Source organism: Miniopterus schreibersii, assembly GCF_964146895.1.
Source record: "Miniopterus schreibersii genome assembly, chromosome: 2".
Classification (NCBI taxonomy): Eukaryota; Metazoa; Chordata; class Mammalia; order Chiroptera; family Miniopteridae; genus Miniopterus; species Miniopterus schreibersii.
Window position 1 is genome coordinate 120,739,259 of NC_138102.1, and position 10,759 is coordinate 120,750,017.

A 10,759-nucleotide genomic window follows, 5' to 3' on the forward strand; every position below is an offset into this window, starting at 1 on the left:
TCAAACTGCCATCCTAGGACCAACAATCACAATATCATCTGGGAATGTGCTAGAAACGCAAATTCTTGGGCCCCACCCCAGACCTACTGAATCAGAAACTGAAAATGGAACCTGGCCGTCCTTTTCAGTAAGCCCTCTAACGGATTATGATGCAAGATAAAATTGGAGAACCACTGGCCTATAGGTTTTAAATCTAGATGACCTGGGCTGAAGTGGAGCATAAACATTTATATATAAACATCTATATATTTTTTTCCTCAAAAACTGTATTAGTGGAGAGGGAAAAGAATGATCAGCAGTGTGTGTGCAAAACTAGCTGTGTCAGGGTTGTACTGCTGGCTCCACTCAATCTGAAAAAATACTAGGGAAGGTTTTATTCTTGAAAATGAATTGGATTGGGAAGGTTCATAATCAGATGAATTAATCTGAAATGGAGCAGATTCACCTCAAAAGAGTAGGAACATCACCATTAATGGATCTCTACAAAAGGAACCCAACAAGATATTTTTGTTTGGGGGGAGATAAGGTTATATTATAAGATGGGGAATTTATTATTCACCGGTTTTCAAGTTACAAGTGAAGTCCCAGTCCATTAGAGGACTCCTGCCTCTGAGTGAGATACAGGATCACCGAGAAAACTTAATCCCTGAGACCAGAGATACAGGGTTTAGCTAAATCTGAGGCAAAAGCAGGGCCATAGAAGGCTCTTCTGGCCTCTGCCCATTCCATACCCAAGCAAACCAAATAACAAGTAGTAAGGAAGAAGCAATAGAAATGTATGGTTGGGGATGAGTCAAGAGCATGGAGACCCTCTCTGAAGCACTAATAGAGAAGTCTTTAAGGGAGAAACAATGTTGAGAACAAGTCTCTGATAAACCATTTCCCACCCTAACCACAAGGTAAGTCTAAAACCAGTGGTATATAGAAAGTAAATAGCAACAATAAAAGACAAACCCAGTTCAATTCCTAACTATATTGACTCTACTCTCTACAAGCCTAGGAGGAGAAGAGTATCAATTCCAGTAATATATACTATTTACCTTAGTCTCTACTGTTCTACACATATGCAGCAAGAAATAAGTATAAGATGGGAAAATTTTTATAAACACATTTTTTAAAACTCATTGTCAAGAGACGAAGCAATCAACAGAACCAGATGTAGAGATGAGATGTATATGGGAACTATCCAATAAAAAATCTAAAATCATTATGAAATATATCTCATTTTAAAAAACAATAACCAGAAAACCTTTATTTGTAATAATTTAAAATCATTATGAGTAACGTGTTAGCCTACAGTAGACAAGGTGGGGAACATGAATGAACAAGGAAATTCAGCAGAAACAGAAGCCATTAAGAGTCAAAAGGAAGAGGTAGAATAAAAAAATTAAAAAAAAGACATAGTAGCAGATATAAAAGAATGCCTTCTAAAGACACATCAGATTTGGCACAGCCGAGAAAAGAGTGAAGTTGAAGATACAGATTATCCAAACTAAAGCTCAAACAGAAAAAAAAAAACAAGATGCAAGAACTGTGGGTTAGTATCATACAGTCTAATATGTGTAATTTGAATCTCAGAAGAAGAGAGTTAAAATGAAACAGGAGACATGTTTGAAGAGATAGTGGTTGAGAATTTTCCAAAAATGATGAAACATCAAACCACAGTTGCAAAAAGCTCAAGAGAATCCCAAAATGGATTTTTAAAAAAAACTAGATAAAGTATATTAACAGTGCTGAAAACCAAAGATAAATTCTTGTAAGCAATCAAAGGGGGAAAAATACATCATATGCTGAACAAAGATGAGACTAATAGACTCCTCAGAAACTATGCAAACTGACTAACAGTGGAGCAACATCTTTAAAGTGCTAAAAGAAAAAGGAACTGATGGCTCCTATTTCTATGCACAGCAAAACTATCTTTTAAAAAATGAAGAAAATGTACTTTTTCAGACAATAAGGGGGGAAATTCAGTAGCAGATGCACACTACAAAAAAAAAGTTTAAAGGAAGGTCTTGAGAGAGAAGGAACAGGATATCAGACAGTAATTTGGATCTCCACAAAGAAATGAAGATTCAACGAAGCACTTAAACTGTAAGTAAATATAAGGGACTTTTAAAAATATTAATAGCTCTTAAAATAATTGACTAAATAAAAAATAGAACCAATATATTGAGGGTTTATAATATGTAAAAGTAAAGTATATTACAACAATAGCACAAAGCAAGGAAGGGAAGAATTGAGAGCATATCAACATAAGATTCTTAGACTATATGTGTTGGATATAAAGTGCTTTAATATGCTTTCAATTCTGGGTTGAACTTAGGATAAGTAGAAATTTCATTTTTACCTGACATAAGTAAGCTTGTTCACATATGAAAGCAGTTGAAAACTGCAGCAAGATGTTCATTATATTCTATGAATTACAGGATTTTTTTTTTTACCCAGAAATCCAAAACTGGTCTAGAGGCAGAGTAGTAAATCTCATCCGAGTGTACAAGCATGTACAGCTCACAAACTCCCAAGCTGAGTAGATTTAGAGAAAGGGACCCTCCCTGAGTCATACTTCCACAATTTAAAAAACTAGCTTTAAAAAAGGCTAGACCAAATGGACCAAAATATAGCATTTTTTATTAGGCAGTAGTTTTACAGGTAATATTTTTTCTTCTATTTTCCAAGTTTTCTATAATGTGATATTTTTTAAATAAAACTTTTTTTAATGGATAGAATTTGTATGGATTGAGAAGCATCCCAGTAGGAAGTGTATTAGATCTTCTGTAATCTGGCATTTTTTTTTTTAATTAAACATTTTTTTAATGGAAGGAGTTTGAATGGAATAAGAGGCATTTCACATGTAGGAAGTGTATTAATTAAAGTTAAAGGTGTGTCTGTGTGAAGATCATGAGTCATCTTTGGGTCAGCTGTTTGGTGGGAGCAGGATGGTTTTGCAAGGGTGGAGAAGTGTAAAGAAACAGGAAACTCCACCATTATACAAGGGTAATTATTGTCAACTCATTGCCAAAGGCCTGGGTTTTAAACCTGTTGAATTACCTCATGTAGTAGAAGAATAAATCTACCATAGAGAACGATGAATATTTTATTTAAAATTTCCAGCTTAATATTACACAAACTAATGAATAAAAACACATACACAACTAAAATGTATGCCTTTGGATGCAAATCAGAAAGGGATCCTGGGAAAAGGAAAACACTTATTTGTAGAGTGATGAAATTTGGGGAGGTTTTTAAAGCAGACCATGGCTTTTAGGGGGTGGATTATATAGGGGGAAGTCATTAGTCATGGTGACTCAGGGATTAGGATCTCGGTCTCTATGAAGTGGTTGGGGCCAGGAGGGGTTGGCGATCACTGCATATGGTCCTCATGTCAGCCATGGTGTTCTGCCTGCCTTCAAAAGGATACGGACAGTGGGGTCATCCTGCTTTTCTGGGTCTGAAGCTGAAACACAACGGAAGCCTCAATGTTATCTTTAATTTGACTGAAACTCTGTTTCAGTGGTCAACAGACCAGAGGCTTTGTTCCTAAGACTGTTTACTGCCGACCAGAGCCTCGTTGTCCTGAGGGCCCCCTCTGTGCTCCATCCGCACTAACATATTTGCACTCTCACACAGGCCTCAGATTTTCCATGCTTTTGCCCATGAGCTACCTTGTTTTCTCCATAGCTGTCAAGATGGCTAAAATAGGGCCCCTTTTGCGAAGCCTGGTTTTCTTTGGGCTCCCCTGGCCCACTTTCTGCCTCTGCCATAGGAGTTATAAAAGGCCATGAATTTCATCAGTTCCTCCTGTCAGACCAGGCCAGCAGCACGTCTTATTTTTGTCTAAGGCCCTGAAATGAGTCATTTCTTCCCTTTACACTTATTACAAATTGAATCCATTTTAGAGCCTATTTTAAGCATGAAAAATACGTATGATACTTAGGAGGTAAAACTAGTTCAGTAACAGAAAAAAAAGATACTCATTGAATCTAACAAAAATATTATAGTAATATCTATGTTTAATGAAGTACGCTGTCATTCATCAAAATTAATAAAAAGATTTAGTGAACATCATAGAATTGCAGAGTTGAACTTGACTTTGTAGCCTGTTAGTCTGCCTCTCCTTGTCAGGCCAGAGAATTCTTGGGCAAGCAGGCCAGGATGTCACAGAGGCATAAATGAAGGAAGAGCAAGAGAGGAGGGGCCCTGGCCGGGTTGTCTCAGGGGTTAAAGCATGGGCCACAGACTGAGGGTCCCAGGTTCGATTCTGGCCCAGGGCACGTACCTCTGTGGCAGGCTCGATCGTGCGGGAGGCAACCAATCAACGTGTTCCTCTCACATCCATGTTTTTCTCTCCCTCCCAGTCTCTCTGAAAAGCAATGGGGGAAAATCCTCAGGTGAGGACTGAAAAAAAAAGAGTGGAGGGGAATGATTGCTAGTGAACTTACATCCCAGCTGTGAAAAGGCCCCCTCCATCCTCACGCCTCGGCGTCACCTTGTACATGCCCGTGGTTGTCGCTGTGGAGCTCACCCCTACACGTGTCCTCTTTCCTTTACACCTGGGTCTGGGGCGTTGGAGCAACATTCGGAAGCTTTTACACTCACTTCTATACCTCTTCCCCCGAGATAGGAAGAGAGAGGCGTGCAAGACTATGCTAAAGGCAAGTTCCAATGACTGCTCAGAATAGTTACAAAAATGCACCTCTAGCCCGGCCGGTGTGGCTCAGCGGTTGAGCACCCACCTGGGGTCCAGGAGATCTCGGTTCCATTCTGGGTCAGGGCACATGCCTGGGTTGCGGGCTCGATCCGCAGCAGGGGGCGTGCAGGAGGCAGCCGGTCCATGACCCTCTCATCATTGATGTTTCTATCTCTCTCTCCCTCTCCCTTCCTCTCTGAAATCAATACAGATATACTTTTAAAAAAGAAAAAAGAAACAAATGCACTTCTAAGTGTTTCTCCTGCTGCCTTGGCTAGATTTATACTTAAGGTACAGAGGCAAATCCAAATCCTTATAGTGTGAGACACCCCCCCTCCTGAAACTGAGTGAATGATTAAGTGATTGAATAACTAAGTAGAATAATATTAGATGCAAATAAAGAGAATAATATAAATTTTAAAAAAACAAAGAACAATATTGAGGGGTTTAATTTTTAAAATGATCTAGTTGGCAAAAATAAAGAGACAAAATACACTGAGTGGCTTAATAAGGAAAATATTAAATAAGATTTCGAATGGCAAACTATATAACTAGGCATACTTACGGACTATTTCTTACATATAATTGTTAGTCAAAGTTTTAAAAGTTTAGTTAAAATTTCCATTATAATTTTGCTTTAAATGTTGCCAGATTTTTAATAAAAGGGCTGAATTGGCCCTTTATCAATATGCCAACCATTTTTTTCCTTTTGCTCAGTTCATCAGTAAACCACTGAGTTAAGAATGGATTATGTCCATGAATGGCTGCTGAGTGGGACACAGATGACCACTGCCAGCACGGGACAGTCTCCCTGCCTCTCGCCCTTTGCTCACCGGCACGTGATGCCCTCAGTCACTAGCAGACCCACTGGCAGCGGAGGGGGCGGGGGCGGGGTGGTCGGCCAGTTCGGCACCAAGCACATCCAGCAGACCAAGCCCCTCACCTTGGGGCGCACCATCACCTTGTATCCTCTTACCAATTACACTTGGGGTACGAAAGAGCCCCTGGGAGAAGGGCAGCTCTGTGGGAGCCAGATTTCAAGGCGTGGGGGAGGAATTTGATAAAATTGGGATGGGAGGACTGTAGAAGGGGCTCTGATTGCACATGGGCACCGGCTACCCTTGTGTTGCTGCTACAGCTGGGAACAACTTTCTTCAGGCTTCCTGGTGGTGAACTTAACCCAGGAGAAGGTGAAGTTCAAGGACTAAAACCCTTAATGACAGAGATACTGGGTGGTCAGGATGGAGTCCTGCAAGGCAGGGTCATTGATGACTGCCTTGCCAACTAACTGGTGGAGACCAAATTTTGAACCCTCTCAGTATCCATATATTTCTGCACATATTTCAAAACTGAAGGAACGTAAGAAGCTGGTTTTGGTTCAAGAGAAAAGCCCTGTTTGCAGTCCCTAAAAATTACAAGCTGGTAGCTGCACCACTGTTTGAATTGTGTGACAAGGCACCAGGGTACGACCCGGCATTTCTAGTCTCCCTCAGCTTTTGAGCAGGTTCCATTTTATACACAAGTGAATTCCCACAAGTGGAGAAGTCAAAGAAGCCGTCTCTGTGAGCAGAGCTCTGCACAGTATAGAATCAACATGGTAGAAACGGGTTTTTTGGTTTTCTTTAATCTCTTTCCCAGCCCCTAAATTGCCACCTGCTTTCTGTTGTTTGCATAGTAAAGTTGATATGAAGGACGAGATGGTGGTGTAAGCAAATGTGATAATGTTTAATTTGCTTTTTTTCTACTCATATGTTTTTGTACATTAAAGAAAATGGACTTCTTTCTATTTGTATTTTTATAATTTCCCATTAAACTTGTAAAATTCCTTTAGAAAAAGAATGGACATGTCTATAAGCACAACTTATTAATATGAGAATGGGTGAGTGTTCAACAGTTGTTGAGGATCCCTAATATAGACATTACATCTCAATAGTGACATTTAATCGATTATAGAATGTTTATGTTATCGGTTTTGGACGGTAACGTTGGAAGAGGTAGTGAGTCAAATAAAATCCTTAAAAATCATAATCTGTATTCATTTATACATCTTTGCGAATGTTAATAGAAGCAAGAGTTATTTTCTCAAATCTTGGTACTTAAATCTCATTAGACATCACCATTTCACATTTGGTGGATACTGATTCTAAAAATAGAAGGGCTCTTTTTATAGCCTCTGTACTTATTATTCCCTTATTCTTTACAAAGTTCTATATTGGCTCTAAACTAAGGAATTAGCGACGTCAAGTTAAAATAGAATGAGCAAGTTTCACTATCTTGTAATGATTAGATTTAAAAATATAGATTTCCTAGACACAAAATCCACTTGTTATAATTATGTGTAATAATAGATTCTTAGGGCATAGGACTTTTATGTGAAACTTATTAAAAACAGCTCATGACTTCTTTGCTGGTGCAGGTCTGTGCTGCCAGTGAAACCCAAAGACCATGGGAAAGAACTTTGAATGCTTTGCCCATGGCTTTACTATTATTGTCTGGTATGTTTAGTCTCAAAGAAAAAAGAAACGAACATTTCTTGATCACCTACTGAGTGCCAAGCATTCATAAGCACCTTACACACAATATATTTATATGATTGAATCCTCACAATGACTATAATAGGCAGAATAATTCCCAGTTTACAGAGGAAGAGACTGAAGTCGTGCACTCAGGGAATACAGAAGCAATGAAGCCAGGATCTGAACAGTGTCCCCCTCGAGGCCCATCCTACTTCATGTCACTCCAAGACGTCGGCAATGAAAGGCGTCCCGTACTTTTCCTTCAAAGCCTATTTTGTTCCTACCTGTCTTCGACATCCAGTCTGAACTGTTTAACTGGAAAAATCTGAGGGTATTCCAAGAGCATTCAGATTTTTTCTTTAAAGCAGGAAATAACTTCAATTTGTCAGTTCGTAACTTACATATAAAACTTAATATTGCCCGATATACTAATGAGTTTGGAAATGCGCTACATTTGCCTCACATTTTCTTACCAGGTTTTTATAACTGGCAGTGTGAAAATATACCTCTAGTCAATGATTTAAAAATATTCAATTTTTATTTTTATTTTTTTAAAATATATCTTTATTGATTTCATAGAGAGGAAAGGAGAGGAGGGACAGAGAGATAGAAACATCAATGATGAGAGAGTCATTGATCGGCTGCCTCCTGCAGGCCCCCGAGCCTGCAACCCAGGCATGTGCCCGGCCCGGAATTGAACCCCGATCGTCTGGATCCTGGTTTGACGCTCAACCGCTGAGCCACGCCCGGCTGGGCAAAAATATTCAATTATTAACATAATTCTGGAACAACAGAAAGCATAATGTGCAGAGGTTGAAACTTCTAAATGAGCACTTAAATTTGTTTTCCAGATTTCTCCTGTTAAACCTGTTCAGCCCTCTCAAGCATCGTCTCAGACCATTTTTGCTTTTGCCAGGGTGGTACCTCACCTCTGCTCCTGAAACCCCTTTCTCTTCTCTGTCACTGGTCCCATTCTTCTCAATGGCTGCTTTCGTAACCTATGTTCTTGGATTTATTAAATTTCCCTCTACAGACTTGTTAACAACTTCCCTTATCCTTGTCTATGAAATCTTTCTTGTGTACTTAAGTATTTAGTGATCATAGTCATAATTGTTCTGAAAATAGCTTTGAAAAGTGGGTCATCCCAGAAGACCAGCAATTTCTAAAGTTAATAACACCTTGAGCAAATAAATTATTTTATGATTCACTCCTTTCATGACCCCTCATAAAAGGAGGAAAATTGTTATATGGTAAGAATATAGAAGTAATTATGCGTTGTAAGGATTCAATAGTTCTTGAGATGGGTTTGGTCTGCTCAAATAATTGCTTTGGTGTTAGGAGGAGGATTGTATCTGTTAAATATAGGTTTTCATTGAAAGAAATGTGTGTTCATTAGAAAACTTCAAAGAGTTAAATCCGTTTTAGTGGTTAAGTTGTACACTTAATTCTAATTGCAGCCCTATGACATGAGTTTTTAACATGATCATGAGATTTTTAAATTTTTTTTTACACAGACTAATACTTGCTTTAATTAGAAAGTCCAGATTGCAGATTTTTTTAAAAAAAGAATGATTAGGACTTTTAAGCCCCTAGTGTAACATGCCTATTAGTTTTACAGGAATCCTAAGGATCTAGACTAAGTAAGGACTCACTATCCTGATTTAAAAATCAGTTACAACTATTAAATAACTTGGGCTTGAAAATAATTCATCTAAGTAATTTGCTCTATCAAAGAAGAAAGTTTTTAACTAGCAGAGATAAACTTTATAGCTAAACCAAAAACAAGCCTTTTCCTTTGCATTCTGAAAAGCATTTCCACCTAGAACATCATAGAAATAAAGTGGCTGAGGTAGTTGGCAAGGACTTTTAGTGTAGCAATTGAAATAGCCTTAAGGAGAGGGGGAATCTAAAATATCTTCTGAATTACTACAACATCTACCTCTTGAGCCACTAGGTGGCACTAACAAGCTTTTTCCAAATATGTACTCTAAATGATGTAGAAGACACTCCTTGAATTCCGTCCGCTATAAACAGTATCCAATATCACCACTACCAACATGTCTACAAATTCAACCCATCTGTTTAAGGAAGACTGTATAAAGTTATGGTTCTAGATGACAATAAATGTTATTACTTTAGCAAATTACTAGCTGTTTAAGTTATCTGCATTGTTGACAAAAATATTGAGAATTCAATCAAAACACAAGGCACCATGATTTAGTGAAAAAGCACTGGACTTAGGGTCAATAGTCCTGGTTCTGTTTACAGCTCCACCAACAATGACCTTTGCATATTGAGTAAGTCAGTCATTGAACCTGTCTGGTTACCAGTCTTCTAGTCACTGAAATGGAGGGGGGGAGAAAAAAACTTTTCTCCTGCAAAATCTCTTAGAATTGTAGTATGGAAAACAAATGAAAGCAAGGCTGAGGGCGTGCAGGGGATGGAGATGGAATGTTAGAAGGGGAAGGACGTATGGGACACACTTTCTGCTCTACTTCCTATCACTCTCCACCATGGACATCCAACCCACGGTCTCCATGGTCCAGAAAAAATAATCTGGAGAACAATGAAATAGAAAATTACTATGGTCCCTTCTGTTCCAGAAGTCGGGTTCCAAGTATGTAGCTATGTGCAAATTCTTAAATGTTTTCCCTTTATTTGCCCAGTTCCAGGATATAGTACACATTATTTACTCCATTTTACAAATGAGTAAACTGAGGCTGAGTAATTTACTGTTTTTCTAAAATTCACCTGGGCATAGGATCAGAATCCAGAAGTTCTGGTATATTTTTTGTAATTAAACTTTCTATTTTAAGAAAAGTATAGATTCACATGCAGTTGTAAAAAATAACACAGAAATCCCATGTACCTTTTAACCAATTTCCCCCAATAGTAACATCTGCAAAATTATGGACCATATCACAACCAGGATATTGACATGAAGACAATATAGAACAATTACACCACCACAGGAATCCCTGTGTTGTGCTTTTATAGCTACACAGGCTTCTCTCCTGCCCCCACTCTCTCCTTAGCATCCCCACCCCAGGAACCACTAACTTGTTCTCCAGTTCTTTAATTTTATCATTTTGAGAATATGATATAGCCCAGCCGATGTGGCTTAGTGGTTGAGCGTCAATCCATGAACCAGGAGGTCCCAGTTCCATTCCCAGTCAGGGCACATGCTGATCAATGATTCTCCCTCATCATTGACATTTCTATCTCTCTCCCTCTTCCTTCCTCTCTCTGAAATCAATAAAAACAGAATATGATATAAAGGGAGTCATATAGTATGAAATCTTTTAGGATTTATATTCTCACTCGTCGTAATTCTCTGTAGGTTTATCCAGATTGTTCCATGGATCAAACATTCATTCCATTGTACTGCTGAAGAGTGTTCCATGATATGAAGGTATCATGGATTTTTAATCATTCACCCACTGAAGACTATCTGGGTTGTTTTCAGTTTTGGGCTCTCACAAGTAAAGCTGCTATAGCACTTGTGTACAGGTTTTTGTGTGAACATAAAAACCTGTACACAAATTTCTCCAGGATA

General features: G+C 38.6%; 1 pseudogene across 1 annotated transcript; it reads left to right on the forward strand.

The window, feature by feature from the left end:
- The first annotated feature begins 5,430 nt into the window (after nt 1-5,430).
- LOC308552518 (cleavage and polyadenylation specificity factor subunit 5 pseudogene) lies at nt 5,431-6,213 on the forward strand (annotated as a pseudogene). Its single transcript has one exon. The product of its transcript is annotated as a cleavage and polyadenylation specificity factor subunit 5 pseudogene (transcript).
- Nucleotides 6,214-10,759: the final 4,546 nt, after the last annotated feature.